A 10000-nucleotide genomic window follows, 5' to 3' on the forward strand; every position below is an offset into this window, starting at 1 on the left:
ATATATATCTTTTAGTTGTTTCAGTCATTAGACTGCAGTCATGCTGGGGCGCACCGCTTTCAAGAATTTTGAGTAGAATGAATCGAACCCAGTACATTTTTAAGACTACCACTCATTCTGTCGCGCCCTTACGTTACGGGTACGAAAATACACTAATACCGGTTGTCAAGCGGTGATGAGAGACAACAACAGACAAAAAGACACAAACACACACACACACACACACACACACACACATATACAGACACACACCTGCAAGACGTACTTCATTCAGTTTCCGTCAAACAAAGCCACTCACACGGATCAAGTCGTTGGTATATATATATATATATATATATACATATATATATACATATATATACACACACATATATATGTGTGTGAGTGGATGTGTGAGTGTGTGTGTATATATGTGTACATATGTATATGCATATATGTGTGCGTTTGTTTGTGTGTGTACTTCTGTGTGACTATATTTTAGCGTAAATATATTTGTAGAAAGAAATATGATTCTTACTTTTCGAGGTTACCCTTTTGTTTTATTTTATGTACCTTTCGTCTGATGTATTGCTCTGATAGGTGTATTTTCCTGTTACACTGAAGTTAGATTAGTTTCACATCAGAAAATATCTCATCCGTTATGTGTAGTTTAGTGAAACTCAGAAGTCTTCACTAATTCTGATTTTGAATTGTGGTCGGGACACGAGACTCTGGTGTCAGTGTTTTTTATAAATCCACCCAATATGCTCAATCATTTGTCAGGAATTCTGCAATATCACATTTATAATCATCTTTGAATCAATTATTAAAAATTACTGGTTAATATTGCCGGCATATATATATATGGTTAAGTAACACGATTTGCACTCGTGTGGTAGCGGATTCATTTCCCTTACAACTGTCTTCTATTACACTCCCGGATTGTCCAACGTCTTGTTGGAGTATTTAGTAGACGGAAATTTCGGAAATCCGTCGTATCTGTCTGTCTGTCTCTGTCTTCCTTACTCTCTCTCTCTCTCTCTCTCTCTCTCTCTCTCTTTATATTTCTGTGCGTCTATACGTTATGAGGGGGTAGTGTGAGTATGTCTTTGTGTTTATGTTTGTCTCCTAACACTGCTTGGTTTTCTTATATCCTCTTAACATAGCGGTTTGGCAAAATAGCCATTAGAATAAGTACCAGACTTAAAAATATCGATTTGTTCGAGTAAACCCTTTCGAGCTGTTGCCTCAGCATAGTCTCAGTCCTATGACTGAAAGAAGAAATAAAAGAGAAAAGATGAATGATGCTCACAAATAGTGAACATTGCTATATTATCCGAAACGGTAGCTTAAGATTCGGTTATATTACTATTAAGTTGCAACTGCGGTTTCGTTTGGGTCCTTAGCCCCATCTTCTGGTTATGAGGATCTTTCCAATCCTTTTACGCATTAACCTTTATGTTATGAATAAGACAATGCTTCTTTCCATCGTAAATAAAGAAAAATAGAAGTACGAAAAGGGGAAACCAAAAAGTTTCACTTGAAAAACACAAAGAATTGAGATAACGTTGACAATAATGGTGTTTTGAATGTGAAGATAACTGAAACAGAATCGCTACAAATATTATGATAATTAAATAAAGCAGAAATGACAAAAAAGAAAGAAAGAAATACATAATTATATATAAAATACTGAACTCTGTTTAATTTTGTCACTCTACCATACAATAATTGCAATGCCGCTTGATTTGAATTTATTGATCAATTTTTTTATCATTTCCGTTCAATATGGCATTGTTGAATCAAAATTGCACCTCCAATATGCAGATTTGAAGCCTGACATCAATTTGCCAATACAGAATGACTGATTGTTGAAACGATTGAATAGTCTAATGTTCTTAATTCCAGATATGGCTGCTAGTTTTACAGAGATGCATACGCAATAGAATCCAGGCATATTTTATCAAAACTTTATATTATAAAAATATTGATAAATTTTCTTTTCTTTCCGATTTGTGTCCATGGCATTTAAAACAAAACCAAAAAATCGAATATAATAGATTGGAGATAGCCAAACATCGTTGTTATTTGGCATCCAGATTGTGAAAGGAGATTTAAAAAGTTATGTAATATCAGTAAGGAAAATTTATGTAATATCAGGGCTTACTGTCTTACAGTCCACCAGCATACGAAATTAACCATTGTGCATGTGACTACCATTGTATCAATGTGTTTCCATACAAAGATAATGCGTGTTATTACAATGACAAAATGACAGGATCCTAACAATCATAATAGGGGAAATGTAATAGACTAGGTATGGGAAATCTATAGATTTTATTACCCTAAAATGTAGCCTGTGGAGGACATTTGCACGTAGTTTGCATGGAAACACTTTTGTTTATCACATTAGTAAAACATTTATATTCTTAATTTATGATAAAGTCATTAAGATGTTGGTTTAATATCTTTATTTCTTACTTTAAATATTCATTTTTACATTTTACATTCATATAGTTCGGAACATCGTCAAAAGAATGAACCACTCAAATTACATTGAATTCAATGCGGCCTTCAGATATACAAAATTTGCTCCATCCTGTGTCACAGTGTCGAAAGATGTCTTCATCTTTGATAATCTATCACATTCCGTGTGTTCTTGAATAGCTCCTTCACTCCCATGTCTTTATTCCATGAATATATGATTATTGCCAGGGCAATAAATAATAATATGGCTAGGAATATTATCAATATCATCGTCTATGTTATTACTTGATGCCGGGTGGCTGCAGTTGCGGGCTTAGAAAATGACGAGAAGGGAATGGTAATGACGACGGAAACGTGACTTCAGGTATTAATCCTTATATTAATGCACTATGGATACTGTCGCACTTGAGGTTTTTGTTTAACAATCTGGTTCTCAAACTTCCACAATCTGTGTACTAGTGTCCTCTCTGGCCTTTCAGCTTTGTGAAAGCCAATGCATTTCTGTGATAAGTAAAGAAAGAGTTGAAATGTGAACAGGCAATCGGAGAACTTTCATATACACAAAAAGGTAATGCATATAACATACGTCGAACATCAAGGAGATTTTGATGTGAAACTTGCATAATCATAGAAGCGAAAATGCAATAATGGTAACTATATAAATCTAAGAAAGTAGAGAATGCATTAGAATATAATACGCAACTTTATGGCCTTTGGTTTTGTCGTTCTTATATTGCTATATTGCTATATTTTTAACTGTGTCAGACTCGAGCTTATTTTCCTTTCCTTACTTTTGTTTTTAGGAATTTGTAAGCCAGGAATTTACATGAAACAATTCACGCAAATGTAATATATTTAGATTATTAAAAGCCAGTCAACCCGTCTAGAGTAAGGAACAGGAACTGCAGTAACTTGGGATTCGAGTTCCATCAGCTATTTAATGCTTTGCCAGAACATCTGAGGGATCTTCATGGAGTAGGAGTAGATGTCTTCAAGAAACAACTTGACCTCCTGCTACCCAAGGCCTCAGGTGAACCTATAATATGGCAGGAAACTCAAAAGAGGGCTGCAGTGTCGAACTCCCTGCTTCGTCAAAAGCCAATCACATAAGATTGAACATGTGATTACACTGGCAGTGACACAGCATGGTCACAGCCTTAGGGCAGAAGCGTATAACAGAATAAAAAAATAATACAATTATTACAATTCCGTCTTATTTGAATTTTCTGCTTATTTGTTTTATTATTTTCATCTTAGCATTAACAGAACTGGTACAGTCATTCGTAATGATATTTTTCATTAAAATTTAATTCCGCATTTCATAGAAAATATTAACAATTTTTGAAATGTTTTTTATAGGCAGTACGAATACTGAGCAACACAAAATGCATTATGGGATCTAAATTTCTTTTGCTTTGGTTGTAACTCTCGTTATATCGGCGTATCACATATAGAGAGATCTGAATAATTAAGGTGTAAAAAATTATCAACATTTAACTAGAGACAACTCAATTTGCGTTTTTCCGTTTAGTGTAAATAGATTCTGACAACATATGCCACTCATAAGAACGTCCTTCATTTTTATCTTAGACTGTTGTTTATTTATTACAAAACGGAGTACAATGTCCATTGTGTTCTTATATCTTATCTTAAATAGTCTCTAGTGGTATCAGAGGAAATTTTAGGAGGAGAGAGAGAAAGCCTAGAAATTTCCTCTTTCAAACTCAATTTGTGTGTGTCTGTCTGTCTCTACTGGTCAGTTTCCTGGCCTATCTGTCTGTCTATCTGTCTCTGTCTCTGCCTGTCTGTTTGTCTGTCTGTCTGTCTGTCTGTCTGTTTGTCTGTTTGTCTGTCTGTCTGTCTGCCTCTCTTTTTCTTTCTTTCTCTCTCTCTCTCTCTCTCTCTCTCTCTCTCTCTCTCTCTCTCTCTCTGTTGTTAATTTATTTGGTTTCACACAACCTTCGACTTAGATTGTCTTCACGCCTAGTAAAAAGTAAAAAATTAATTATTACTAAAATCAAATAACATGAATGGTAAAAGATATGTAATGCAGCGTATGCTATAAATCTATTTGTTACAATTCTATTCGATGTCGCTGCCACTTGAAAAAAAAATCTGTTTACCTTTACGTTCTTCAACCGAGAATAGAGGAGCAAAACTGAATATATTATGATGAAACGTGAAATGTGACGTCAATGTGTATCATAATAGATTTCAGTGATATAATAGAAAATAACAAATACGTGGAGGCGCAACGGCCCAGTGGTTAGGGCAGCGGACTCGCGGTCATAGGATCGCGGTTTCCATTCCCAGACTGAGCGTTGTGAGTGTTTATTGAGCGAAAACACCTAAAGCTCCACAAGGTTACGGCAGGGGATGGTGGCGAACCCTGCTGTACTCTTTCACCACAAATTTCTCTCACTCTTACTTCCTGTTTCTGTTGTACCTGTAATTCAAAGCGTCAGCCTTGTCACACAGTGTCACTCTGAATATCCCCGAGAACTACGTTAAGGGTACACGCGTCTGTGGAGTGCTCAACCACTTGCACGTTAATTTCACGAGCAGCCTGTTCTGTTGATCGGATCAACTGGAACCCTCGAAGTCGTAAGTGACGGAGTGCCAACAACTAGATAAATACACGTTGATTCCTAATATATTTAGTTTTGCTTTAGATTTTCAATATAGAGGAAAGACCTTTCCAACAATCATTTATATGAATATATGAATCTTAAACGTAAACATTTCGTTTTACCATACAGTGAGTGCCTTAGATGGAAACGACTTTAGATGGACTTTAAATACGCAATAAAAACCTGGTTAATCCCCAGCTTCATAAATCGTGTGGCTCATCCAAACTTTAAGCAAGTCTATTATGGGATGGAATTTGATCTCAAAATGCACAGAGGTAGAACAGATATTGCATGGTCTTCCGTCCGACGTCATTATATCTCCGCCAATCCCATTGCTCTGAACTGCGTTTTTCTCATCGATCCTGAAAAAGAAATTCATTTCGGTAGGGTTTCTGTCTAGAATTCTAACGACTTAGCCACTAAGACCCATTTCAATTATTAAGTTTCAGCTAGTTCAGAAACTAAATGATTTTTTTGTTTAGCTAAAGCAACTTAATAAATTTTAATTTTAGGTCAGTTATGAAATGAAATTTCGCTGTATTTGTGGTTTTTGTTGCTGTCCTTTCCGCTCTCCTAGTTGTTATTAGATTGGTGAATTACTGCGTCAACAGAACATAGTAAATGCAAAAATTCATTTTACTATTGCAATACTGTCATTGCTGCACAGGAACGACACTAAAGGATTTGATTATTATGCGTTAAATAAATTATTTTATGAATCGATTCAAAAGGCAGACACCTTGCCCTATCAATGTGATGTAAAGTACACTATACAACCAAATGAAGGAGGTTCCAGCCACACACCCATACCCAAATTACAATGTAATACATGCTTCAGTCACTATAGAAAATATAAGAATTTGCTTCAGATTTACCGGGAGTTTAATTGTATGTTGTTCAAGTGGCAATCATAAATTTACGCATACATGCACGATTACATATACATATATATACACACACCCCTATGCATAGACAGCCACACAGGAATCTCCACCCACCATCATCCCCCCACACACGCATATACTTGTTCATAAAATGAATGGAAACGAGCTATTAAAAATAAATGATGAAGTTCAAGAATTAAGATATCAAACGAAATTATGCTTTAATATGTTATTTTTTTTTTTCAGGGATCATTTGAAGAAACAATAAAGAAATCGTCCTATCGTCGAAAAGCAATAATTATTCAAACAATTCACTGATTTTATAAGGATACTAAATGATTTGTATATTACATACGCCATAGAAACCGGGCTCATGAGCCTGGCTAGGCTTTAAATGGGTGCATTAATAATAATAATAATAATAATAATAATAATAATAATAATAATAATAATAATAATAATAATAATAATGATATTTTAAAGTAAAGGGACGCAAATCAAATGCTTGTGTGAAACAATGAGATCTTTCACTTCACATCATCAAGAAACCTTTTAGAGTAAGTGAGAAGAATTCTATGCGATCGCTAGACACACAACTGATAGCAACTTCGTATTCTAGACAACATTAATTATCTTAACATAGAAAGTACACTCTGTATAATTTTCGGCCGAAAAATTACTGCTCGGTCACAGATGGTTGTCTTCAGGAAGATGATTTACTAGCATGTATGTAGACACGAAATTCGATGATTACCATACACTTGTCTACCATGCACCATCAACCCTACAATCTATCCATAATGCCTGATTTCTTGACAAGTAAATGTCTTATTCATGGAATTGTTTGTCGAAGTATACACTCACGCTGTGTTCTTCCTTTGAGAGTAATCTAGAAATAACTGGCTTAGAAATATATATAAAGTGGTTTGTCTGACAGGCGTGGTCACTCATAATCTAAGGATTAGAAGGACAATCGTCTCTATGCATTCAAGCAACCATTGTTACGGTCATTCAAATCTATTAGTCTAGGCTGTTTCTTTATTTCTATCGACATCAGAAATATGAAAAAGAAAGTTAATCTTAGCAGTATTTCAGCTCAAAAAATAAATAGATGCAACAAAGAGAAAGAGTTTGCCCGTTACTAAAACGATTCTGCCAAATTTTTCGGAAATGTCGTACAAAGGACAAATATGAAAAATATGTGACGTTATCGACGCAGGCCAGAGAAGCACTGTGAGGTTGTATTTCTCCTGTCTGTCCTATATGTATGTATGTATGTATGTATGTATGTATGTATGTATGTATGTATGTATGTATGTATGTATGTATGTGTATGCATACGTGTATGTTTACGTATGTATTTTCGTGCGTTTCATTTCGTTATTACAGGTCTGATTTCGTTATTACAGGTCTGATTTCGTTATTACAGGTCTGATTTCGTTATTACAGGTCTGATTTCGTTATTACACAAATATCACATTAAAATTTTGCAATTCATCATGGAGCGTCAAGAAAAATATGAGCATTCCTTCGTTTGAACCCACACACTTCGTTATTTTCCGTAACAATTTTATATTTAATTACTATTTGCGCGCCGTGTTCAGCTCTATGTATTGGTAATCAGTCACACACGCACGCGTGTGTTTTTGTATGCACGTTTGTATACTTTTATATATGTGAGTGTTTCTGTATGTGTATGTGTGTGTGAGAGAGAAAGCGAAGGGATGTTTTATATATACGTACATACATAAACACATATGCATACATTTTTCTTGTATGTATGTGTTCGTGTGTCTGTGTTTTTTTTGAGAGAGAGAGAGAGAGAGAGAGAGAGAGAGAGAGAGAGAGATAGAGAGAGTGATGTCTAAGTGGGACTCACTCTCTCTCTCTCACACACACATAGGCGCACACGCACGCACACATACATGCACAAAGATGCATGCATATTTGTGTATATACGTATACATGCCAACACGCACCTTGACTCGCCCACTCACTCACTAACCCTCTCTCTCTCTCTCACGTCCATTTGATATACACGTTCAATACATTTTTCATTTTATAACAAAAGCAGATAGATAAAAAAAATTACGGAAATTAACGAACAAAACTAATTGTTCACTTTGGCATTTCTGCGAGTTCAACCGAAAGAATTCCAAAATATGCGACTGGAAAGGAACATTCAGCAGCAAAGGCCCGACGGCAGCCAATATAAAAATTCTTACAATTGGGAATCAAATGTGAAAATATAAAATGGCTACCAGAAAAAACCGCTCGGAGGGTGATCTTTCTGCTAGTCTTTAATAAAATCTCGATAAGTTTCGATATGTGCATATTCATCCCAGTCATATAGGCTTGGCTCGATGAGATAACTTATTTTGTTTCAATAACACGTTGGGGAAATAAACATATTAATACATAGAATATGGCTCGAATTTTGTTCAGTATGGTTCATATTATATATGTCCCGATATAAGAATCATTTCTTCATTTTCCTTTCGCCAATAAAAGATGAAATGCCTACTACTGTACCATAAATATATTATCATGATTTAACCCGACATTGGACATATATACAGTTTTGTGTATCACATAATCGTATGGATTCCGATAAGGAACTTACAAATACACCTAGAAATTTACGTCACAAGGAATAATAGATTTTGATTAAATTCTACAATGTAAAATAGTTATGATATTCTTGTATTTACTTGTGTATTCAGTTTTAATGCGTATAGCAATGAGGTCTTTACATACTTTCGATAAGAATGCAGGTGTATTTTAATAATATTTAAACTACTACTAAGAACGATTCTGTGTAATTCAGTCACCTAATATGACAGATCAATTGTATATTTTAAGTATTTACAGACCTATGTCAATAGCGCTACAGGATTTTGCTAATACGAGGAATTTGCCTCATAAAGTGTATTGTAACGTGAAGTTGAGAAACAAAATTGCAGTAATTTAATGAATGGTAGTTAACTAATATGATTCGTTTATAGAAAATCAATTTAGGAAATTTAAAACGTTCTCTTTATCTTTCGGAGAAGCAAAATATATGGAATTTCAATCAGTTTGGAATACTTGCAACACATGCATTTTTATACATAGAGGACATTACAGTTGACTTCGTCCCCGTTCCTACCTATACTCACAGTCAGAACACCTCCAAAGCTATATCCATTACCAAAACTCCTGGTTCAATAGAAATTGGTCAAGTATGTCAAATATTATAGCCATTGGCCATATATTATCAGCAATATCACATAACGCCATGCTGCTGAAGAACTACTGCTTCATACAGGCCAAAGTATTGCTAGTAGCATGAAATAGTCCTGCAACTTTTACAGTAGTCTAATACAACGCGCAAAAGAAACTACAATGATACAGCAATAACACAATTGCTCAAATAATACACAGGGCGTGTTTTATATAATGGTATACATTTAAACTGCATGAACAATGTCAACAACGTGCAATTACGGACCTCGGGGTTGTTTCATATCTTTAGCTACCACAACCACTGAGGATTTTTCCCTGATGCTATCACATCCTTATGTGTAGGGAAATTTACCTTTCATTTCAGAGACAAACATTTGTTAATCTCCTAGCAGTTACGTACCCTATACAAAGTGAGTCCCTCAGCTGAATACAGTTCTCACATTTGGAAGGCGCATCTATAACACATACTAATATCGTGGAACGACTGACTGATATGAGGTATCTTAACAAAACAAAGCAAAGTACTAACTATTACAATAAACATCTAGTTGCACAATTCACTTCTTCTCCTCTTGTTCCCAATACTGTAACTACGAATTATATTTATAATGAAGTAAACACAATCAACTCGAAACATAAAGATATTTCTAATCATTTTCTGACACAATATCTAGATTATACGAGTGCTCTTTACAAACACGTTCAGAGCTATGAGATCGATAGAGTTAATTTTATTCATGTTCATGTCCATGAGAAATGCACGTGCAAGGAGTAAATTCTTGAAATTTTCGATAG

General features: G+C 34.9%; 1 long non-coding RNA gene across 1 annotated transcript; it reads right to left on the reverse strand.

The window, feature by feature from the left end:
* Positions 1-2435: 2435 nt before the first annotated feature.
* LOC106879087 (uncharacterized) lies at positions 2436-4678 on the reverse strand. The gene is made up of 2 exons (XR_001410589.2): positions 4590-4678; positions 2436-2967 (listed from the first exon to the last, which is right to left on the reverse strand). It is a non-coding gene; the product is annotated as an uncharacterized LOC106879087 (long non-coding RNA).
* Positions 4679-10000: the final 5322 nt, after the last annotated feature.

This window comes from Octopus bimaculoides, chromosome 7 (assembly GCF_001194135.2).
Source record: "Octopus bimaculoides isolate UCB-OBI-ISO-001 chromosome 7, ASM119413v2, whole genome shotgun sequence".
NCBI lineage: Eukaryota > Metazoa > Mollusca > Cephalopoda > Octopoda > Octopodidae > Octopus > Octopus bimaculoides.